Raw genomic sequence first — 25981 nt, 5'->3', positions numbered from 1 at the left:
ATGGTAGTGTGTAACTAAATAAGAATTCTAGCACATGTATTATGTCAGTGCTTCATTATTTTGCATCTCTGATGAATTCGAGGTGTTAATTAACTGAGCTAATTTAAGTGCCTCTTCTATTTTAAACTTTGTTGCTACATTTTTGTTTGTTTTCAAAAAAAACCCTTTTTTTAAATTTCTATTTATTTTTGAGAGAGAGAGAGAGAGACAGAGTGCAAGGGGGGATAAGGCAGAGAGAGAGGGAGACAGAATCAGAAACAAGCTGATTGTTTGAGCTGTCAGCACAGAGCCCAGTGTGGGGCTTGAACCCACGAACCGTGAGATCATAACCTGAGCTTAAGTTGGACGCTTAACCGACTGGGCCACCCAGGAGCCCCTTTGGTTTTTAAAGAAGTCTTAAGAAACTACTTTTCTGTCTTAGCAAGTATGATATAATATAATTGACACACTCTCTCATGAGAGAGGATCTTGCTTCAGCTCTCTTAAAGTTTTAGCTATTTATTTATATCTATGTAGACAGGCAAGTTATGGGCCTCCTGACATACTAAAAGGCATGATTAATTTGCTATAATTTTTCCTTATGTTAATCAAATAGGTGACCCTAAAAGTTTTTATATAGAGATCATTTTGTTTCTTTGCCATAAGCACACAATGAACCCCAAATCTTTCAGTTGTGAACAAATGTACTTTGTTTTTTCTACAGGGCATTTAGAATGTTGGGCATGGGCTCTGGTGGTTGAGAGCTGCAATGGAGAAATAGGAATCAAAATGCCCTAAAGGACACTTGATCTTTTCTATAGGTTTTCCTGGTGCCAGTCTTCAACTCTCCATCACTTTTCTGTAAAATGAGTGCCTATCCCTTAGACCCAATGATAGCAATCTAGGTCTGCATTCAAGTTAAAAAAAAAAAAAAAGCCCCAATGAGTTTGCTCTCAGCCATTTTTAGCCTTCCCTGGATAATCTCCAGTTCTTCCAGTGAAGATTTAATAGCTTCTTCAATAATAGTTAACCTATCATCTTAAAGTTGAGGATAATCATATCCTACATTGCCCTTGCCTCACTTCAGAATATATTTATAGCCTGGATCATTGTGCCAGAAGGTCCTCAAATGATCCAGTCTGAGTAAGCGGAGAGAGCTTGGACATTTGTCTTGAGACAATGTTTATTTCAACTGTGAACACATAGACTCAGCAAACTATTTTTATGCGCCCAAGTGACTACTTAGTCTAGGCCATTCCATTTCCAAGAAACACTTTATATAATCTGTAACAGGGTGAAAAGAACAAAATAAAGCATAATATTTCTTCACTCTTTCCATCATTCACAGTCAAGAGACAGTTTTGCTTGCTTGCAACTCTGTAATATCTCTGTTAGCAAATAGAAGAGCCCCCCTTCTTCATGCACCAAATAATAAAGAAAAAGATGTTAACTGGACTTTATCATTGTCATTTTGGAAATCAAGGAAGGAAACAAGTCACTGAAAAGGAAGGAACAATGACTAGGTTATGTCATTTGTCCTTGCTCAGGCTTTTGTAATTGTTCAAAACATAACTCCTTGGCAGAGGTATGAAAAATTGGTAGGTAATATTTGATTATTATTTAATGTCACCACAAATAGAAAAAAAGGGACTTCACTGAGAAGTTCCTTAAACTGGTATCCATTGCTTGGATAAGTGAACCTTTCATTTCTGCTTTATTAAAAACTAATTAATTCAAGGCCTCATCAAGACCAGCAAGTCTTCTCTGATTTGGGGGAAAAATCCTAAAACAAAGTCCTCTCAGTAAGTATATTTATTGACCATTTCTTTTAATAGCTGTATTTATTTTCTTTCAGTATTTTCACCCAAACAAATGGTATGCTACTTCATTTCAGAAATTTACATGATTTCCTTTTATTTCTACAGCATGATCAGTTTCATCTCTAGGGAGTTGATAATCAGTAATTTTGCCACAGAGCATTTCTGAGGACATTTATTATCATTCATAAGGTAAAACGACTTGCTTTATTTTTTCCTCAGGAAATCTATGAAATTTTCTCCTTCCAGTTTTGCACTCTTTGGAGAAATTAAAGTCCAAATAGCCAGAGACACAGTATTAATCTCTACATTACTGGCTTTATATGTTAATTTTTCTCTACGTGCATATAATATTGCCATTAGTCTAGGAGAATCATAGAGCTGACATTTTATTGGTTTCGAGATTGACAATCAGTTTTGAATGATCACTTTGATGACCTTAGCATAAAGACAACACATATTCCTCTCATTTAGTGTCTTCTCTGCTGTTTCCTGATTGAAGTTGTCCTCTGACAAGATAGAGCAGCTTTGTATCCCCATGTCACTGAGTCCTTGTCTCAGATGCACCAAAGGACTGGGAGACCTGAAGCCAGAATGACGAGATAGAGTTTATTCAGTAGATAAGTACAGTTCCTTTTTTAAAAATGTTTTTTAATGTTTTTTTTTTTTTGTATTTATTTCTGAGAGAGAGAGAGAGACACGTGAGCAGGGGAAGGTCAGAGAGAGAGGGAGACACAGAATCCGAAACAGCCTCCAGGCTTATGAGCTGGCTGTCAGCACAGAGCCCGACACGGGGCTCGAACCCATGAACCACAAGATCATGACCTGAGCCGAAGTTGGACGATTAACCGACTGAGCCACCCAGGCGCCCCAAGTACAATTCCTTTTAAAGAGAGAAAGCAGTCCACACCTGGAGCATGAGTGTCAATGGCCCCAAGAAGCTCTAGCTACACTTTTCTCTCTCTCTCTCTTTTTTTAAGTAGGCTTTATGCCTAGCCCCAAAGTGGAGCCCAACATGGGGCTTCAAGTAAGGATCTTGAGATCATGGTCTGAACTGAGATCAAGGGTCTCACACTAAACTAGCTGAGCCAGCCAGGTGTCCCATTAGCTGCATCCTTTTAAGTCTGTTTTTTAATAAATATTTAAATTTGGCTTTGACTGACATTTTTTATATGACAGATGGTGGTTATATAACATTTTGGTTTCTGTGCATATACCTACCCGTGATGCATTCTGTTATAATAGTATTTATTTATTTATGTATTATATATTTATGAGGTTCTAATGACCTTTTACTGTGACCTTAAGGGCAACGTGTACCTTTTGTGTGTACATGCTCAGCTCTTAGCAGTCCCCTTGTGGCTTTTGAGCCAGCTCTGTGGCTGGGCCTTTCCTGTTGTGTTAGACCTTAGAAGTGGCTTTTAAAGTGTGGCTGGTAAACCTCAGGGGATGGCTCCCAGGTGTGGCCAGCATCTGCTTTATTCTGCCTCTATCATGCCTGACTGTCTACCACAAGGAAGTCCTTTTATCCTTTTTAAGCTCCCATACTTATCATTTTTATATACCTTAGACTATAGCCAAACTGGATGGATCATCATTTCACAAATAAACCTGGGATTCTATCATGCTTACACTATTTTACCATCTAAAATTTCCTTCTGCACTCATAATGAGATAACTGTTTTGGGGCACCTGTGTGGCTAAGTGGGTAAGCATTAGACTCTTGATTTCAGCTCAGGTCATGATCTCACCATTCTTGCGTTTGAGCCCCACATCAAGTTCTATGCTGGCAGTGGGGAGCCTGCCTGGGATTCTCTCTCTCCTTCTCTCTCTCTGACCCTCCCCTGCTCACTCTTGCTCTATCTTTGAAAAGAAATAAATAAACTTAAAATAAAAAGAGATAACTGTTCCTTCAAAATTGTCTCAGATTTTTCTCCTACCTCCTGACTGGCAATGCAAGACATAACCTGTCCCTAATGCAAATGCCCACAGAACCTGCTTTGTCCTCTATGATAAGTACCGATTCATCTGCTAAATATTAATAATGATTTATGTGCTTATTCCTCTCCTGATACATAATCCTTTTAAAATCCCAAAATGAGCTTTTTTTTTTTTTTTGAGAGGGAGAGCAAGAGATCAAGAGTGTGTGAGTGGAGGCAGCACAGAGGAAGAGGGAGACAGAGAATCTTAAGCAGGCTCCACACCCAGCACATGGCCCCGTACAAGGTTCTATCTCAGGACCATGAGATCATGACCTGAGTTGAACTCAAGAGTCAGATGCCTGGCTGATGAAGCCACTCAGGCACACCAAAAACTTCTTTATCAACTCTGTATCCATGTAGCACCTAACATGTGTATGTCTATATATGTGTGTGTTTGCGTGTGTATATACATATTTAGATATGTTTATATTTGATATTATTCTTAATGATTGTATCATTTTCCATAATTTGTGGTATATCATAGGTTATTGATGAACATTTAGCCTACCTCCAAATTTATTGTTACAAATAAGACTAATATGGGTATCCTTTTGTGTTTATAACAATAGTCTCAAATTTTATTTCTTGGCAATAGCTTCTTAGACGTGAGATTTCTGGTCAATGAGTATGCCTAATTACAATTTTAACATAGTATGCTAAATTAATCTCCATGGAGACTATAGTTGTGTGTAATTGTATCTGTTTCCTCACTGCTTATACATATTTGGCATTGCTAATATTTTGAATTTATTTCTAATCTGATGGCAAATATATTCCATAACAGTTGAAGTGGCATGTCCATTGCTATATTAATTAAAATTTGTCTTTAACATAGTAACTCTCTGTATTTTTTTTGTAGGCCATTATTAACATCTTTTATTTCTGAGAAGTTATTTCTTCAATATTTTGGCAGTGTCTTTGAGGGTAAGGTTTATGATCCTTTGTCTAATATATTATATAAATGAAGAGTTAATGCATTTACATAATTAGTAACATAGTAATTTTATTTTGTCCATCTCATAGTCAAAATTATGGGGTAGGGAAAGATGCTTACTTTGTAATTTTCTCATATATCACAATAAAAACATAAGTCTGTGTACATGATTTCTATGAAATTGGAGGCTTATTTACTTAACTAAGACAATGGTCTCCTGGAATAATCATTATTTCTATCCCAACTCCTCTGCTCTAACTGTTCAAAAGATATAGGAAGATAAAATAATTGATAAAAACTGTAGTGTCCAATATTTAATCTATGCACATATCTAGAATGTAAATATATATCACATTTGTAATGTATGTATTTTGTATACCTATATTTTGTAAAATTGTATGTTCATTTTCAGACGTGTTACAATTTTTAAATTATAAGTATAGACATATAGAGATAGATTCAGCAATATAAACATGCAGTGTTGTTTTAATAGCATTATACATTTAGATAGTACTTCCATTTTATCTCCAGTATTTATGCACAAACACATTAAATGTAGACAACTATGTTATATATCACTAATACTCTCCATTTAATTATATTTTAATCTGTCTTCTTCTGTGCCTTGCATCTCAGAGTCAATAACTCTTTCCTCCTCCTTCACATGCCCTGTCAACTTTCTTGTATCTGAGTACTTTTAAATGAAATCCTATTTATCATCGCACGCTTGGTTTCATATAACCCTGTTGACACCAAGATTATTAGACTTTATTTTTTATGTTTAAAATAAGAAAAAAAAAATCCTTGCAACACTATCCAGTAAAAGCAGCATCGTATCTCTATTATCTTTTGCTTTTTAAAAATGTCTAACAAAAATTCCTAAAACTATTGGTACTTCCTTGTCTACTACCACTGATAGATCTTAGTTTTTAGAGTTACTTTCATGAAACTTGTTTGTAGAGAGGATAAAATTTATGAGAAGAATCAAGGTTGTGTCTGAGGATGATAGCAAACCATCATCACGAGCCCCCAGAATTTGTAATGGATGCTTTACTGGTGTGACTGGTGGCAGAGAATCCCTGGACGCATCTATGCAATTTTAAAATGACAGTTATGGTGAAAAACCCAGTTAATGATGTGTTTTATAAACACAATGTTATATAATCTCTTCAATAACATATTTTCCCTAAAGTGTTTCTATTTTCTCTCCTTTGAATCATATACCTATTTTAAGCTACCAAAATTCGTCAGCAAGGCTAAATTATCATTTCTATCTAAAAACCTAATTTATTAATTATTAATACCTGAAACTACACTTAGCAAATACAAAAAGTTAAAAAGAAGACTCAGTGAGAGCTGATACTGTAAAAATCTTGCTAGAAATTTTGGATTCTGTAATAAAATACCAAAGAATTTCTCAATGCTTCTGGCCAGTATATATAATTTTTTAGGTTTATTTATTTATTTTGAGAGAGAGAGAGCACAAGTGGAGGAGAGACAGAGGAAGAGAGTAAGAATCCCAATCAGGCTCCATGCTCAGCATAGAGCCCAATGCACAGTTTGATCCCACAGCCCTGGGATCATGACCTGAGCCAAGATCACAGTAAGATAGATTCTCAACCGAATGAGCCGCCCAGATGCCCCAGTTTTTTAAAGCATATATTCATCTTTGAGAAGAAAATCTTCAATGAGCTAGTGCTAATAAGTAAAAAAACTCTACCCAAACTTTTTCTTAGGATTCTTATTTAAATTTTGCTTCACCTTGACCCTCCTTTTTTTTTTTAAAGAGATTTTTAATCTTCCATGAAAATATGCCTAACTGTATTTTCATATCACATGTAGGATAGAAATAAGAGGCTATACATTAATCAAGTAGACTTATAATTGTGTTTTTCTAATAACTAGAAATGTTTATAGTTTGGAAGATGGGACCACTATCTTCCATGCATATTCAGAATCTTTGGTGTCACAAGTATTGACTTCTCATACTTTCATCATTTTTTTAATGTTTATTTATTTCTGAGAGAGAGAGAGACAGCATGAACAAGGGAGGGTCAGAGAGAGAGGGAGATACAGAATCTGAAACAGGCTCCAGGCTCTGAGCTGGCTGTCAACACAGAACCCGTGGACCTGAGAGGTCATGACCTGAGCCAAAGTTGGATGCTCAACAGACTGAGCCATCCAGGCACCCCATGTCATTTAAGACACACTGCCATGGTTGTATTTCCCAGAGGTGTGCTTCAATAGTGTTAGTACAGGTGTTTGTGGTGGCTTGCTACTTTCAATCTGCCACCATTCTAGAAATCTAAAATATCTCAGAAGACTGAAGTGCTTGTTCAGAGAGATGCTGCAAATAAAAAAAAGCTTAACCTTTATTTCGATTCCATTATTTTCACCTCATCTGGTTGCTGTTGGCCACAATCTAATGGAAACATTTAATAACCATGAATATTCACAAAAAGAGGACTTATTTCCCTAATTCATAAGTTTCTTGTTGTAAACATTTCAATCTCAGCATAGAGTTTAGTTCTTCATTACCTCACAGACACTGGCTTCCCTCCCTTCCTCCTCCCTCCTTTCTTTCTTTCTTTCTTTCTTTCTTTCTTTCTTTCTTTCTTTCTTTCTTTTGTATAAAATTGGCTTGCCTATTTTGCAGAAAAGCTGGTGCCTGAGTTGTTAAGAAGGTCTTCTGTGGTTTTTGTTTTGTTATTACATGGTTCGTGGAGCAGAGAAACGAGAAGTTTGAAAATAAAAGAATTTTAGAAGACCTTGTCCCAAGGTGCTTAACTGAGTATGAATTATAGAATGAAGCCTAGAAAAAAAATATTTCTGGTAAATTTATCTTTGGCTCTGATTGGTTATGGGAGTGGGGAGTTTCCTTACTAAATTGTTCAAAATTTATTCTCTACTCTTGATATTCTGAATATTACACAGACTTTACTAATGACACTATCCCTGCCTATCAGAATGTTATATTCCTAGGTAATGAATTGTAAAACCCAGTACAAAAATAATTATTTGAGGGCCGAGAGAAAAAGAGAGAGAGAGAGAGAGAGAAAGGACAGTAATAATGCATTACAATGAGGCTGGAGTAAATAAAACCTTAATATTATTTTATATAATAGGATGATTGACAGAAACAGGAGAGTGAGAGGAGAATTCAGCAAAATTCAGAGAATTCAGTAAGCATGAGAAAAAAGAAATTGTTGAGAAAAGACAGTACAACAGAAAAAGTGCAAATGGGAAAATGGAAAAACAAATAAGTACAGAACACAAGAACTTAAGGAGAATAAGAAGATTAGAAAAAAAGAAAAGGTCAAAGTGAAGGTAAAATAACCAAAAAAATAAATAGTATGAAGAGAGGGATAATAGGAGGGAAGAAGGAATGAACAGATGAAATATTAAATTTTTCAAAACAAAGATGCTTTAATCAGATACAAATGAAAAGAATGATATAACATTCCAGTCCTCTCTATTTGAGTTTGCATCAGAAGTGAATGATTAGTATACTCAAAGTCATTTTGATGTGGTTTGAACTGTTGTGGTTCAAAGTCAAAGGCCAAAAAAGAATTCTTGAGGTGTCCTTAGTGCAAAAAGGTGGTTTTATTAAAGCACAGGGACAGGACTCGTGGGCAGGAAGAGCCACACTGGGGTTGTGGCTGGTGACTGATTATATACCTTCAGGTTGGAAGGGGGTTAGGGATAGCGTAAGTCTCTAAAGAATTTTGTAAGCAGGGTTTCCAGGATCTTGATGGGGCTAGCTGCTTTTAGGAAAAGGTCATTTATTACTGTTTTGTAAAACCTCAGTCATGAGACCCTTCAAATGTATGGGGAGGGTGATTCTTTGGTTTGGAGTATGATTGCCAATATGTATCTTGGGGAGTTAGAGATAAGGAAGTTTCCAAAGGAATTTTTATATGTTAAAGCAGACTCACAGGATCCTGAGGGGCTGGGATAATGTTAAGCTAAGACTAACTTTTGCCCCTAAGCAAAGTGTTTGCATCCATGCAGCTAAGGTCTGAGAGGAAGGTCATTCTGTCTGTCTCAAGGACTTGTCAATGGGAGGGGCACCTGGGTGGCTCAGTCAGTTAAGCATCCGACTTTGGCTCAGGTCATGATCTCACAGTTCCTGGGTTTGAGCACTGCGTCAGGCTCTGTGCTGACAGCTAGCTCAGAACCTGAAGCCTGTTTCAGATTCTGTATCTCCCTCTCTCTCTGACCCTCCCCTGCTCATACTCTCTCTCTCTCTCTCTCTCTCTTTCTCTCTCACAGAAATAAATAAAACGTTAAAAAAATTTTTTTAATGACTTGTCAATAGGTTGTAGCCCATAAAGAAATTTAAATTTTTTCTTCTGCCTTTGTTTCCCACATCAATTTCACATAGGGAAAAAATCAGCAAAATGCAAACCATTAAAATGTTTTTTATTTAGAATAAAATTTGCTTTCAATAATGATTCTTCCAGTGTTTCGTGTGTGTGTGTGTGTGTGTGTGTGTGATATGCATTTGTGTATTTACAGATTCAAGGCTGCTTCCACTAGTAATTTTCATTTATATCTTTATATTTAACCAAAGGAGTCTTTAATTGGACATTTCTCAGGCAGTTAATATAGAAGAAGGCAGAGATTAATATTCATTTCAATTCTACAATTTGAGGTTTTGAAAAGAGGGACTTGCCTGATTTGAAACAATTAAATGATTAATTAAGTTTTCCCAATAGAGTGAAACCTCCGCTATGAAAATTAAAATTTACTTTATCAGGGAATAGCTGTCTGTAAGTTCTATAATATTAATAACCAAATACAAAAGGAAATAAAGGAAGAAAATAGCTCACAAGAGAAAAAGAAACCATTTATACCAGTGGAAGCTGAGATTTAGAGCTCAAATTATTTCACAAATGCAATATAAGACATCTATATAATGACAGAAACAAAGCAAGTTTCAATGGTCAGAGAGGGTTGCAGAGGTTTTATGATTCGTTATAGGATACATTTAAGGGTTTTTTTGTTGTTGTGTAATTAACACTTGCTAATGACTTAGGATCAATGTGATTAATGGACCATTCTCACTGCAAATTTGTTTTCTGTGCTGCAGGAAGAAATACCAAGCTGTAGTGGTGGAAAAAAAAATTAATTAAGGCAAGAACAATGACTCTACAAAGAATAAAAGCAAAATCTGTCAAAATCACTCTAGAGCAAGTCCAAGAGGAGCCCAGCTCTCTTTCTGGATGCTGCCTCTGACAAGAAACAAGGGAGAAAGCTTTACCCATACTCACTGGAGATTTTAATTTATTTTAACAGAAGCACTTCCAAGATCACTGATTTGTAAAATGTGCCCAGAGCTGAGCCCTTAGGAGCGTTTCCAAACAACAACGTATCATTTTCCTCTTTGCCAAATCTGTTTATTTAGTATTGAATACACACAATGCACTCATTCCCTTGGCCTCAAAACAGATTTTTTTTTTTTTAGCCATTAAAATGAATCCCAGTTATTCTGTCTTAGCATTGGAAACTGTAAGAGAGGTAAATATACGGTCACAAACACAAAAGCCTATACTCTCCAGGAATAAAGTACTGGTATAACCAGACGGACTCCTCCTGGTGCTAATGCAGAAGGTGATACGTGTGGAATGGCATTGTGTCTGTCATCAGGGCTGGTGAGCCAAGGGATGAAAATTTGAATTCTGCCTTCTAGAAACCTGGGTCTTGCCTGCCTTAGCAAGTGTGGGTTGAGATAAAGAGACTTGATTGCCTAAATCCTCTGCCCTACCACAAGAGCCCACTGGCGCAACTGGTGGCAATGGCTGTCGAGGCTCCGAAGGAAGAATTTTGAAAACGGAAATACAGCGTCTCTTTTCATCTTCCCTCTCAGTCCCTCAGATATTTGCAGGGAATGAGTTTATGCCCATTGGTTCTGCCTAGATCACTTTACTGCGCCCGCAGTAACTTCGCTAGTTTTCTCTCTTCTCTAAATGTATTGTTAGACCAACAGACTTCTGGAATTTCATCACTGAGAAAGAAGTTAATAAAATGAAGCAAACTATTTGTTTGAGTAAACCATTCTATTTATTCATGAACGCTTGAAAAACAAGGAGCTCCCAGCCAAAGAAAACAGCTCAGAAATGCAACCCAGTATCTCTTGCTATCTCCTTGGACCCTCTTGGGAGTTGGCCTAAATCCTAGATCAAAGGCAATCAGGGAGAAGAGAAGGAAGGGAGCCCCTAACTAAAACCTTTGGCACGAGTTCTGAAATCAGGGCCTGATGCAGTACAACAATGCCTCGTACTGTGTGTCCCCAAAATTCATATCTTGAAGTCCTAACCCCCAGTATCTCAGAATGTGACTGATAGGGTCTTTAAAGAGAAAGTTAAGTTAAAATTATGTCATTAAGTTTGGGGGTGAGATGCTAGTGGATGGAAAATTATCAACAGGAAGCATCAGGGACAAAGGAGAAATCTGGCTAAACTAACCTTTAAGGATTCTTGCTGAGGGATGGTCAGGGTGATCAGGCACCCCCAGGAGGATGACAGAGGATGTGGAACCCATTATATACCTGGGGTGACCGATACCAAGATTGGAGGGTTCTGGCTAAACTGATTCAATGGGATACAGTATTCTTTTTTTTTTTTTTAAAGAAAGGTTTTTAAAAAAACTTTTTCTATGTTCATTTTTGAGAGGGAGAGACAGAGCATGAGTGGAAGAGGGGCAGAGAAAGAGGGAGACACAGAATCCGAAGCAGGCTCCAGGATCCGAGCTGTCAGCACAGAGCCTGACGTGGGGCTTGAACTCACAAACAGTGAGATTGTGACCCGAGCTGAAGTTGGATGCTCAACTGACTGAGCCACTCAGGTGCCCCAGTATATAGTATTCTTGCTAAGGCTGGACGATGGAAAGGCTAACACAGAAGCCCCAGAGTCACAAACTAGTTGAGAAAACAGTTGAGGGCAGCTTAAGTAGAGCTTGGTCAAGAGATAATCTTTGACAGCCCTAAACCAGTGGGACTGATATCACACTGAGGTGTTGAGAACACAGATGGTGACAAAAGGAAGATCCTGTGAAGATACAGCAAGAATCTTGATCAGCTGTAAGCCAAGCAAGGAACCCTCAGAGGAAACCAAATCTTCCAGCACCTTGACCTTAGACTTCTGCCTCCGGAGCAGAGAGAAAATAAATTTCTGCCATGTAAAGCGCCCACGCCCCTCCCCCCCCCACCAGCCTATGTCCAGTCTGTGGACCGTCGAGGTAGCGCTGACACACTCATACACCTTATGAAGCCCAACTCCTTGTAGAAACTGTATGTCTGCACCTTCCTGTTCCATATCTTTCTGAGAAGCAGTGACCAGACTTTATGCTGAACAGGGTTCCTTCAGCATCAGGATACTTTTCATTCTTTGGAACTGTGGGTGGAATCCTCTCTACAAGGGCTAAACGTGTGGCAGAGTGAGTTAAGAAAAAGGAAACATTTGGGGGAAACATGGGTTTGTGGTTTAGGTATGACCTGAAACTTTGTTACCACTGGTTTGGGTCCATAAATGCAGCTCCCTGGACTAGGTTTTAGCAGCACCAAAGGGAGCCAGAGCAAGCTGGGTGAAGGAAAATAGATTAGCAAGTGAGAAGCCATGCATTTTTTACAGCGAATTCACAACGGATTCACACTTCCTGACAATTACATTCTATTCTAATGACCAGTAAAAATAACTTGGGGTTAAGTAGGAGTTTACGGCCCCATTTGTTTGTTTGTTCATTTATTTTACTGTTGTCTGGCTCCTCGGGGCACTGATTCACTTAGTCAGTATTTATCTCTAGAAAAGTCTATTTTCCTCTCTCCCCTACACATACTCATTAATGGTTTTGGAAGCTCTGTGTCTTAAAACTATATGAGAGTGACTCATGGTGTGAGTCCCTAAAGATAATGGAGGAAGGACAAGTTCTGAGCGTAGATGCTTGCCGTGGGCACATCTAGTGGTGAGGGAGCCTAGAGCAGGCTGAAGGCAAAATACAGGCTAACAGCTCTACCCCCTCCCGGGTAGAATATGTATGACATTCCTCGGACACTCCTGGCTACCCAAGAACAAAAGAAGGGGGTTTAAGTGCTTGCCATGGCCAAGTGGGAAACTAAGACAAATGAAAAATTAAATTCTCTACTGCCTACACCCCATCAACAAGTCCTTAAAACTGGCAAAGTGACCTCCATCTAGGAGCTCAGCTGCCTTGATGATGACACTTCACTGGGGGCAACAGAGAACCTTAGCTTAACATTATCCCAACATTAAGAATCCTATAAGTCTACTTCCTTTATCTCATCTGTCCCAAGATATATGCTGGCTATCACACTCCAAGCTTATGGCCCCCCCATATACATCTGAAGTGTCTCAACAGAGGTTTTATTAAATAGTAGTAAAGGATGTTTCCCTAGCGACAGCTAGCCCCTCAAGGTCCTGGAAACCTTGCTTCCAAAATACCTTTGAGACTTCCTTTATCCCTGACCCTCTCCCAAGCTGAGGGTATATAATCAGTTACCTGTCACAACCCCAGTGCAGCTCTTCCTGGCCACAGGTCCTGTCCCTGTGCTTTATTAATATCACCTTTTTGCACCAAAGACACCTTCAAGAATTCTTTCTTGGTCCGTTTGCCCCAGACCACCCTACCATCACCCCAAAGCTTCATCACTAATATAGCACTTACTCTATCACATTGTCTGTGCCAAAAAGCTGGAGATATATTTTTTTAATGTTTATTTTTCAGAGAGACAGACAGACAGAGCATGAGTGGGGGGAGGGTCAGACAGAGAGGGAGACAAGGTAGACACGGAATCTGAAGTAGTGCCCAGGCTCTGAGCTGTCTGTCAGCATAGCAAAGACACTTTCATTCTTACCGTAAATTGGCACAATCATTTCTTTAAGAAAGCTATACAATCCTATTTTCATTTTACATTACCTATTTCTTTCTGCTTTTATGGGAGGGTATGCCCTATGGTATCATGTGAATCGATTCTAGACGAAACACTACATTTAATAATACTGGGTTTCCTTTTTAGCTTTCTGAGTTCCATAGCATATTTCTTTTGTTTTCACAGGATGCCTTAATTTATTTGATATCTTCAGGTTGCATTTGGAGGTATGAGCCAATAAATGCACAACGGTTATATACTTTACTTAGAAAAGCCAGACAGCTATCTGAAGAGAATATGATAGAAGAAGCTTTCCTATTATTAAATATTAAAAACATAAAAATTCCAGCAATATTGTAACAAATGAATTAAAGGAAGGCAACTGAGAATTAAAACTGCAAGCCTCCCATTAACTCACCCCAAGAGAAACTGCAGCATTCTCTGTACACTGAACAATGAGGCACAACACAATTGCTTCATTCTCAAGGCACAGTGAGTTGAGAGGCTGTGACCCAAAGTTATAAAAGTAACTGTTTTGTTGTTCTATTTTTTCCTTCTTTAACAAAGTATAGGAAAAAGCATAACTTTGTAACTGACATCATATTACTTTTAGAAGCTGAAATTTTAGAATTATTTCAAGTGGAATAATACTATCTGATACCAATCTGATACCACACTAAAGGATATTTGGTTTAGTAGCGAATTTAGTGTCTCATGCATAGTAAGCTTTCAAGTTCAGGACTGAATAGGTTTATAGATAATTTAGCAAAAAAAAAAAAAAAAAAAAAAGAACAGAACTATTCTTCAGTTATCTTAATGGTATAGGAAGAAATTGGGAAGATGTTGGGCCTAGATATCCTAAACACTTTGCTTCTTTGGGAAGGTTACTCAATCATTCTCTTTCTCGTGTAAATGAGTGTAGTGAAATGAGAGTGTCATTTATAAATAAAAATTATCTTAAAACTGTTAAAATTTAAATGAAACAAAGTCCAGTACTTTATTATTGGTAATAATTACTTTGCAAATCTCCACCATATATTGTGTCTCACCAATATATCAAGACCCAGTGGGAGAGAACCACTGGACAACAGGAAGTATTTGTAAACTGGTACCACTTAGGTGCTCTGACATGTCTGTATGGGGCTCAGTGCAGGCACAAGAGTAATGTGGTCATTACAAAGATACAAAATACTCAGTGCAAGCTTTTTTTTTTTTTAAGCACAAAACTTTGAAAGTGAATTCATCTGCTTTGATGTGTAATCTCTGAGTCTCGATAACAGCTATGAAGTATTAGTTCTTTTTTTTTTTTTTGAGGCAGTGATATTCCACATCAGTCCTGGAAGAAGAAGAGATACTTACCGACTAGAAATCGGGGAACATCAGGTGAAATAGGATTTCAAAATTCTTCCAAGGAAAGGAAGCAAAGATATTGAGAGAAATGAAGCAACATGACTCACTTGAACATCTCCAAATAGCTTAGAGTGCTGGATACTCCTTCAGGGATGGGTGGAAAAATGAGTGGAAGATAAAAATGAGCAGGGCCATTATGATTGGTTAACAATTCACAGAAGTCTCTTGTGTGTCAGCACATCTTGTAGACAAAGGCACTGACATATTTTGTTGCAGACTATCTTGTCAAGGATGTTATCAAATAGACTCAGAGCAGAAGTAAGGTTTGTTCAGTGCCCAGTATAATAAAAAGAGTACCTTTCTCCATTGCGAGAGCTTAGCAGGTTTTCTTGCAACCTAGTCTAAAAGATTGGATTTGTCTAATCTTGGGTTCTGTCAGGTGTGATACAAATCCATGTGTGCAACAACTGCTTGGACCCTCATCAGTATTGGTTCTGTGGGATTCAAGGAGCAAGAGGAACCATATGCCCAGGAAGCTCTTACTGTGTGCTGCCCCATAAATAATAAAATCCTTTGTCTATGACCCAGAAGCCTCATTTCTCCTACCAGGACCCATAAAACTATAATAGGCTAAGTTGTAAGCTTGAAAATAGTGCAAGATCTCAAACCCTTTGCTGTTCTTAACAACTTATTGTTCTAAGTGTATTCATCTCTTCCAACAAATATTTTTGAATGCCTCCTATGATCTCATTGGTGTTATAGGCTTCTAAAGAAGAAAAAGGAAAAAGTTTTGCACTCTCATGGATCTTACATTCTAGTGGAATTGGAGGAAGACCAGAGGAGATACCTCAATAAGTAAGATATATGATATGTTACATAATGTTTAGTGCTTTGCATTAAGGACAATGAGAAGCTAGTTTCAAGGTCATGACTGAGGTACAATAGCTCACAGGTTTCAGTAGGATCCTTAGGAAAGTTTTGATGGAGAAGGTGATCATTGAATAAAGATCTTGCAAAGTTAAGGAAAACTCTGGAAAGTTATTTAACTGTTTCTTAAACAACTAAACATACTCTTACCATACAATCTAGCAAACACACTCTGTTATTTTCCAAATGCGTTAGGAGCTTATATCCACACAAAAGCCCGCAAACAAATATTTACAGCATTTTTGTTCATAATTGTCAAAACTGGGAAGCAACCAAGATGTCTTTCAAATGTATAAACAAACTGTAGTTCATCTATGCAATGAAATATTGATAAAAGGAAATGAGCTATCAAGCCATAGAAAGATATTAGAGGAATCTTAAATGCATATTGGTAAGTTAAAAAAATCTGGAAAGTCTATGGACACACTGTGTGATTTCAAGTATATGGCATCTGGGAAAAGTAAGACCATGGGGGCAGTAAAAAGATAAGTGGTTGCCAGGAGCTCAGGTGGAAAGGGAAAGAGATGAGTAAATGGAGTATAATAGTTTTAAAGGGCAGTGAAACCATTCTGTATGATCCTATAATGATGGATTCCTGTCTCATGTTTTTCAAACCTCACAAAATTTACAACACAAAGAGTAAAACCTAATGTAAACATGTCAACCATGGATTTTAGCTAGTTATATTATATGAATATTATCTGTCAACTATACAAACATACCACATTTAGCAATATGGGAAGCTCAGAGGGTTGGGTGAGGAGAAACGGAGAACTGTACTTACATTCCACTCAATTTTTATATAAACCTAAAATTCTTCCAAAAAATAGTCTATTAAAAATTGTTTTTAAGTTAAGGAAAATGCCATTCGGAGAGGTAGGACAAGAAGCTTGTCATAAGTAATAGCACATGCAAATGCCCTTAGCAGGAACATACCAACACATCAAGACTGTTGAGGCCAATGTGACCGGAGCAAAATGTGAAAAGGAAAGACTGGTAGCAAATGAGGTCAGAGCACTAATAGCATCACACTAAGTAGATGGGAATGGACACATTGGCTGTTCTGAGTGAAATGGAGGGGCCGTCGAAGGTTTTCAGCAAAAGAGTAACACAATCAGTGTTCAATTTTAAATGGATCATGTTGGCTTCTGTGTTGAATATATTGTGGGGAATACAAAGATAGAAACAGGTGGGCCAGTTAAGTCTTTTGCAACAATCTTGGAGAGAAATGATGGCAATTAGACATTTGGACCAGGATTTCTGACCTGAGCCCCTGAAAAGATAGAGTGCAACTTTCCATGGATGGAGAAGGCAGCACACTGGAGGGCAGGAGGAAGAAGTCAGTTTTGACCGGGATAAATTTCAGATACGTAACAGACATCATAGTGGAGATATGGAGTAGGTGCGTGTATATTCCATTCTAGGTAGAAGTCTGACAAGAGATATCAATTTGAAAGTTATTAAGGAGGAAGCAACAGTAGTTAGAAATCTGAAGAGAAAGGAAAACAGTATGAAACAATTGTCTCGAAGAATGTGCCAGTAGAGAATAATACAAGGTAGCATTAAAGAGCCACTAGAAATTTGTGGTCATTAGAAGGAAGACCAGTCGGCATGGATGAGTGCTCTCTTCAACAACATTCAACTGCTTAGGTATAGGAATTGAACATGCAAAGAAGTAAATTTAATCAGGGTTGGAATGTTTTCAGATAACTTGGAGAAATAAGAAAGAGACATGGATATTATGTGAATAAGAAAAGAGTCGCTATAGGGATGGACCATGTATTCACCCAGAAACTGAGCAACTATCAGTGATGAGGGACAGAGAAAAATAGTATAGTTAATTAATTTTGGGTCCTGGTGAAGTTAAGATCATTTTAGAGCTGGTGAATTGGAGAGAAGAGATTGGAAAGGACAGAAGTGATGATCTGAAGTGATATGCTTTAAACCAAGATTTTTAGAAGGCTTCCAGTCTCTCGTATTGAAAACGTCCAAAATAAGTTATGAAAGTGACTAGCTAGGTGGAAGACACATCACTGAAGAAGTCAGAGAACTGATTTCTGGGTTTCTGGCCTGGCACGTAAGGAGTTTGGAAATTTTTTTTATGTTAATAATAAGTAAAAAGGAGCCAAACTAAACCAACAAATTTTCTTTGATCCATCAAAGAGAGTTGATGTCCCAGGGCAAACTGCTGCCATCAAGATTGGAGTGAAAGACAGGCAGATACAGAGAATCACAACTTACCAGACTAGAGACCCACTAGTGAAAATCCCAGAGACACCCAGTCCTGAGATAAGAAAACTGGAACTCTCCTTGATGAATTGGTGGAAGTTCGGTGTGGACACATCTGAGAGTTAAGAAAAACCCAATTTTAGGGCAGAATACCTGCACAATTGTGAAGTTTACTTCTGGGATTGCCAGTCTCACAATGAAGACTGGAGAAAACCCCTCTCATGCTTCCAACAAGAGCAGAAGAAAAGTAGCCAGAGTATTTGCCGGGAGCCGCACCGGCCTCTCTGGATGGCAGTCACAGCAAGGATATGGCAGCGTTTGCACAGCTCCTGCCATGAGAAATGAAAACTGGTATCTCCTTCTGCTACTACTGGCTCACGTTGGAAATGAGGCTGCTGGTATTGACCAGGCCTCACAATATTCCAGATCAGACCGATATTCCCCACACAGATTCCTCATAAGGAAAAGCATCTCCCTGTCTTTTCCAAAGAGATTCCAGATGATAGCATTGTGGATGATTGTTAAAAGGCTCTTCCTAAGGGCCTTGCAGATCCAAGACTTAACATAATAAACGGGGCTTGAGTCTGGCCCTGAGACAAAGAGCCTAATTTAGAGTTAAGGGCAGATATCCACCCTCACCCATTTGTTTCTGCTTAGAGCATTTTCTGGCCTTGTATATGCTGATTGTGCCCTGTGAAGGAACCTATTGAAGAACTTCTTCTTTTGTGATTATGAGAACAAAGGTGTGATTTTGAGAACAAAAAAGACCTGTTTTTCTTGATACTTCCACCTTAAACAAACAAGCTGTTGACCCCTGCCCAGAGAGAAGTAACTTCACCCTTTTTATGTTGAAAACTTTGTCTGGTATGCTAAAGATGCCTTCCTTCCCCATAGGATAGGCATCTAAATCCCCTACCTCAATCACTATTGTAAACATTATGCATGAGTCTTTTACAAATCTATGTTCTGGGAAATTCTTACATATCAAAGAAGTTTGTTATCAGAAATCATTGTCAAAGGCAAATGCCACTTCTGTGCTTTCCCCCAAACACTTAATGATAAAATAAAGTTGAGCCCCAGTCAGAGCAGAGATGCCTGCCTGGTGACCAGAAAGACTCTCAGGCCTCTCTCACCCCTCCCTCGTCAACACCGTCCATCCTTCAGGGACCCCTGGACCTGGGCGGAGCTGGCCTCCAACAAGTATTCTTGGCAGGCCTGGTCTCAAGAGAAGCTACTTTACCGGAGCCTGACCTACTAGGGTTGATCAGAGCCAAACTGACCTACGGGAAGGGCAACACCCAAACCCAGCCTCCTCTAGCTATGTTGTCCCACATTAGGGGAGCAGGACTCAGGAATCTAAGAAACAGGTGAAGTTCACAATCCAAGGACACATGTTCACTAAAAGCCTGAGATTTATGCATAGGAATGCTTCCGCTCCCCTCAGCACCTCACCCCCAAGTTACTAAGGCTTATTTACTGCAATCGTTTTTACTCAGTATGGCATTTCTGGCTTGCAACAAAAAATTACAAGGCATACTAAAACAACAAAAAGCACAGTTTGAAGGGACAGAGCAAGCCTCAAAACCAGAGTCAAATGTGGCAGCAATGTTGGAATTATCAGACTAACAAGTAAAAAGAACCATGATTGACATGCTAAGGGCTCTAATGGTAAAAAGAGCCAACAGGCACAGATGGGTAATGCAAGCAGAGATGGAAAACCTAAAAAAAGACTCAAAGAGAAGTGCTAGAGATAAAATAAACTGCAACAGAAATCAATAATATCTTTGATGGACTCATTAGTAGACTGAATACCTTTGAGGAAAGAATCTCTAAACATGAGGATATATCAATAGAAACTTCCAAAACTGAAAAGCAAAGGGGGAAAAAAAGATGAAAAAATGGAACAGAATATCCAAAAACTTGTGCTATACTCCGAAAGGTGCTACATATGTATAACAGAAATACCAGAAGGAAAAAAAAAAAAGAGAAGGAACAAAAGAAATATCTGAAGCAATAATGGCTAAGAGTTTGCTCATGTCAGATGCCCAACCACAGACCCAGGAAGCTTACAGAACATCAAACAAACACACAAACAACTCTACCCAGGCATATCAGATTCAAACTGCAAAACCTCAAAGACAAAGAAAAAAATGTTCGGAGCAAAGATAAGAATTATATCAACTTCTAAGAAACTAGGCAAACAAGAAGAGAGTCGAATGACAGTTTTAAGTGTTGAGAGAGGAAAAACAAAAACAAAAACAAAAAACTCCTGTCTAGAATTCTATAGCATATGAAATTATCCTTTATATGTGGAGAGATAAAGACCTTTGCAGATAAACAAAAACTCAGATAATTTGTTGCCAGTTGGTCTGTCTGACAAGAAGTCTTTTTTTAAAAAAAAAAAAAAACTTGTTTAATGTTTATTATTTTTGAGAGAAAGAAAAAGAGACAGAACATAAACTGGGGGGGGAGGGGGGGTAGAAAGAGAGGAAGACACAGAATCTGAAGCAGGTTCCAGGCTCTGAGCTGTCCACACATAGCACGATGTGAGGCTCAAACTCAGGAACTGCAAGATCATGGACGTTTAACTGACTGAGCAACCCAGGCGCCCCTGACAAGAAATCTTAAAAGAAGTTCTACAAAGGGGCACCTAGGTGGCTCAATCAGTTAAGCGTCCTACATGAGCTCACGGTTCGTGGGTTTGAGCCCTGCATCAGGCTCTGTGCTGACAGCTCAGAGCCTGGAGCCTGCTTCTGATTCTGTGTCTCCCTCTTTCTCTGATCCTCCCCCGCTCACACTGCCTCCCTCCCTCCCTCTCTCTCTCTCTTTCTCTCTCTCAGAAATAAATAAAACATTTAAAAAAATTTTTAAAAAAGTTCTTCAGAGACCAGGAAAATGATACAGGTCAGAAGCTCACATCTATATAAAGAATGGACGACTCCCTCTCTCTCTCTGTCCCTCCCCCACTCACACTCTGTCTCTCTCTCTCTCTCTCTCAAAAATAAATAAACATTTTTTAAAAATTGGGGTGTATGGGTGGCTCAGCCAGTCAAATGTTCAACCTTGAGCCCTGCATGGCCTCTGTGCTGACCGCTCAGAGCTTGGAGCCTGTTTCAGATTCTGTGTCTCCCCTTCCACTCCTCTACCCCTCCCCCACTCATGCTCTGTTTCTCTCTCTCAAAAATAAATAAACATAAAAAAAGCAAAGAATGGAAGAGTATTAGGCAAAGGATTAGTGAAGGTAAAATAAAAACTTACGTTTCTTTCTTTCTTTTTTTTTTTATTTCTAGGAGAGAGAGAGAGACAGCGTGAGCAGGGGAGGGTCAGAGAGAGAGGGAGACACAGACTCTGAAACAGGCTCCAGGCTCTGAGCTGGTAGTCAGCACAGAGCCCGACGCGGGGCTCGAACCCACGAACCGCGAGATCATGACCTAAGCGAAAGTCGGACGCTTAACCGACTAAGCCACCCAGGCACCCCAAAAACTTACTTTTCTTATTCTTAATTGATCTGATAACAGCAGTAATAATAGCAACTATGCATTTGATGATTACATTGATTTGAATGACAGCAATAATATAAGGGACAGGAGGAAGAAATTAGGAAAATTCTGTTATTATAGGTATGTACATTACCTGTGACGTGCTATAGTATTATTTGAAAGTGGATTTGGATTAGTTACGTGTATAACCAACTCTAGGGCAACCACTATAAAAGCTTAAAAAAGAAGTATAATTGATATGCTAAGAACTGATGGGCCTGGATATCAAGAGTGTCATCTACATGAATATTGAAATTGTCAAGAGCAAAGACAGAAGTTATGCTCAGAAAATAGCCTTGAGCCAAAAACTTAAATATTCAACAGATGAGAGAAAATAATACTAAAATCTATAGGAGTTACAAAAGGGTAAATGGTATGGTTTGATGAAAAAGATTGAAAGCTGGGAGATTTTAGGAAGGAGGGAAAGAACACAATCCAGAAGCAGCATATAAAGAAGTATGAACTCTGTGTTGTAGATAATGGGGAGCTATTTAATATATGACCAAATTTGCATTTTAGGGAGACTACTCTGAGAACACAAGGTAGTGAGGATTGGATTGATGGAGGCTGTTGGGAGAGTCCTATTCAGAGGTATTGGGAAAGCCTGGAACACTAAGATAAGAAAGGAGAGAACAGATATTAGAAGCTAAGAGAGGAGAAGCACTTGGATTTGGTCACTGATTACACACGAAGCGTTAAAATAGAGTAAGGATCCCAGGATCATTGTCACTTTCTGACTAAGGTGACTGAGTAAATGATGACCAAAACAGGGAAAAGAGGTGGGAGATTCCGAAAAGATGCGGGGGAAGGATGAAGAGTTCAATTCTGAGCAAGTGAATTTTAGATTCTTGTGAGACATTGAAGTAAATGTGAATAGGGAAAAATTCAGGATATCCTCTGGTTTATTTGGTAAATAGGAATTATCTAAACTGTGATCAGGAATATACAAGAATGATCAAGTTTGGAGATAAAGATAATAAGCTAATTTTAAGAAAGATAGAGTCTAGGTGCCTATAAATAAAATATTGTGTCAGGGAGGATTAAGTTTGGAAAACTCTAGCAGAAATCCACCACAAAATGATGAAACCCCCCAAGTTAGTACTTTATTTTTCTCTTATGGTAAAGAAACATGAAGGTAGGTAGTCCAGGTCTAAAAAAGTCACATAGTCAACCTAGATGTACCTTAATTATGAACTGTTGTCCTGCTTTCAATTGTTAAAATATTGAAAGACAAAAAGAAAACTTGCAAACCTTTCTGTGACAATCGAATATGTTAGGCACAGAATAATTATTTGCACATAACAAATCTTTTTTCAGATTTCTAAGGTGAAGTTATTTTTTATCGTCATCATTTTATGGATGAAGGAAAAGACTCAGCGAAGCTAAGGCTCAAAGATCAGTCGTTAGCAAATGACAGAAACCAGTTTTCTGACTCTATGTTCCATGCTCTTTCTTGGTAACCTACTTCCATTCTTGGATTTCCACCATTGGGGGTGGAGTTTTGGGAGAAAGGCAGCGCTAAAAAGTGAGAGAATTGAATGAGCATGGCTACGACATTGGGTATAGAAGAAAATAAATTATTGCAGAAGCCTACAGAATTCAGGAGTAGAGAGTGAGGATGATACTGATTGTTTATATAATGCTTTTGCTACATTATTTATCAGGGATTTTTAAAATTAAAACTTTCAATGTATTTTCTAGTGTTCTAAGTCAATTAAGGAAAGATACAGTTTACCGTTCCAAAGCAAATGTATACAGATATGTGTATATATGTATAAATTTCTTAGATAATGTATAATTTTATATTGGTTTTCTAAGCTTGAAGAAGTTGAAGCCTTCATATACTCACAACTGTCATTTTTAGAAATTATGTTTCTCCCTTATAACTGACAATGCTTAAGTTTATGTTTATAGTGAGAGACTGGTAGAATAGTAATTTTCTACTGGCTCATGTTAAAAAGAAAACCATGGACCCTAAATGGCATCACTTAGGTTAAAGCCCCAAGTTTGTCCACCAAGACTTAATACCTAATCAAATTACTGTTTCAACACCCCAGGAATCTAACTTTTAACCCTCAGTCAGGAATTGCATTGTTAGCACCAATATGGTAATCTTGTCACACGGATCTTCTTCATTCCCCCAAAGGAAGTTGAGATAGTCTTCCTACTAAGATTCATTTGTTCCCAGGTGAAGATGACATCCCTTGAATAATCCTTTTTTTTTCTGTTTATTACTTCCTTGTCCTATCTTCATTTTTTTTCATGTTTATTTATTTATTTTGGAAGAGCACAAGTTGGGGAGGGAAAAGAGAGGAGGACAGAGGATCCGACAGCAGTGAGCCTGATGGGGGACTCAGACTCACGAATCATGAGATCATGGCCTGAGCCAAAGTTAGACATTAAACGGACTGAGCCACCCAGGTGCCCCCTTGTCCTATGTTTAAAAACCTTTCCCTTTCTGTAGCACTTTGGAACTCCCCTCTCCTAGCTACATAGGATGCTGTCCCCTTCAGGGATTGATTCATAAAACGAATTAGATCTTTAAAATTTATGTGATTTAGGGGCACCTGGGTAGCTTAGTTGGTTGACTGTTCAACTCCTGATTTTGGCTCAGGTCATGATCTCACTAATGTGAAATAGAGCCCCATGTCAGGCTTGGCACTGAGCATGGAGCCTGCTTGAGATTCTTTCTCACCCTCTCTCTCTGTCCCTCCCCTGCTTGTGTGCTCTCTCTCTCTCAAAATAAATTAAAAATAAATTAATTAGTTAACAAATAAAATTTACATGGTTTAATTTTTGTTTAATTATTTAACACGAGACAACTACTATTTACATACATATAAAAGCTACATTTTTTTTAACTGACCCTAAAAGACATGCTCTGAAACTCTGAAGTACTGATAAAAGCTTAATCTATGGTGCATTCTCTCTGTTCTGCTAAAACAACACAAACTGACCTCAGGGATGATTCTCTTGGAATGTATTTTCACATGTCTAGAAACAAATGGGGGCATATGTCAGAATTCATGGAATGGCCATATTCTAATAATAACTGGCTGTTATGCAGCATCTGATAAGAAGGAAAATAATTTTTACTTATGAAAGTTGTGAATATATGTAGGCTAAGCTTTAAGGTTAATAGATGAGCTATAGTAACCAAAAATTTATCTGATATGAAATTAAAATAATTAAGATCTTATCTGTATTACTAGCATCAGCATCATTTAAGAATTTCACTTAGAAATTTCCGAAAAGAAGAATTGGTTCAGAGTAATTGGAGATATTTGAGAATAAACAACAAAGTTAGTTTGCAGTTATTGAAAACCAACAAGAAAATTTGAATTCCTTTTAAGGAAAGAGTATTTATTCACCCATTGTTAACCCACTCATTTATCCATTCTTTAATTTATTCAACACTCATCGAATTGCCTTCTTTACACTACATATTGGGGCTGTGGGATAATGGTTTTTAACAAAGGATAATAGCCCCCACTTAATGGGCATTTGGAAAGTTGATTTATTTGGTTGGGGCCATGAATGGACATTTCACATAAAGAAGAATAATTCCACAGGAAAAGTTGTTAATAGCACTTACATGGAGAAACACGGTGTGAACAGTAAAGACTGTTAACTTTAAAGAGACTCACAGCTTGGCGGAAGAGTTACAGAAATAAACGAGAATGTGTTATCCTGGATGGCTAGTGTTCTTAGGCAGCCATTCATTGGTTGTAATAGGAGAACAGCCCAGCAGAGAGGCAAGAGGGGCTTGGAAGGTTTTTCAGGAAGATAATCCATGAACCATAAGGATTCAACCACGAGGAGAAGAGAGGTGACAAGTATTTCAGGAAGAAGAGCTGTGATGGCCAAGGCAAGGAAACGTGAAAGAATGGTGTGTTCAGTAAAGTAAAAGCAGCTGGTTGACTATTCATAGGTAAATGCAGAAATGGTAGGATAATAAGTCCTGAAGAGACTCATTATAGGTCATGTTGGAGATGAGGAGGCAAGTGAGGAGGCTGTGATTGTAATCTGGTGAGTAACTCCAGGCCAGGGCTCCAACTGCAGAGGAAGAAGGGAGGGAATCAAATTGTGAAAATACCATACCTTTTTTTGCCTACTACCGATACAGGTTTGCTCCACTATCGAAAAGCCTAGTGTTCTGTGAAAACTTTGGTAAATTGAAATGGCCTAAAATGAAAAAGCAATTATCATTAATTTACATGGAAAATTTTTTAGTTTTCCCAGACCCAAAAAATAACCTCTCTTAGGCTTTTCTGATACCTAAGGACACATTTTACTAACAGATGCAAAATAAATGGTGACAAAACCCAGATGCTCAC

This window comes from Hyaena hyaena, unplaced genomic scaffold (assembly GCF_003009895.1).
Source record: "Hyaena hyaena isolate Hyena2069 unplaced genomic scaffold, ASM300989v1 scaffold_1846, whole genome shotgun sequence".
In the NCBI taxonomy this organism is placed as follows: Eukaryota; Metazoa; Chordata; class Mammalia; order Carnivora; family Hyaenidae; genus Hyaena; species Hyaena hyaena.
The sequence above is the reverse complement of the archived record's forward strand: the minus strand, read 5'-3'. Positions refer to the sequence as shown.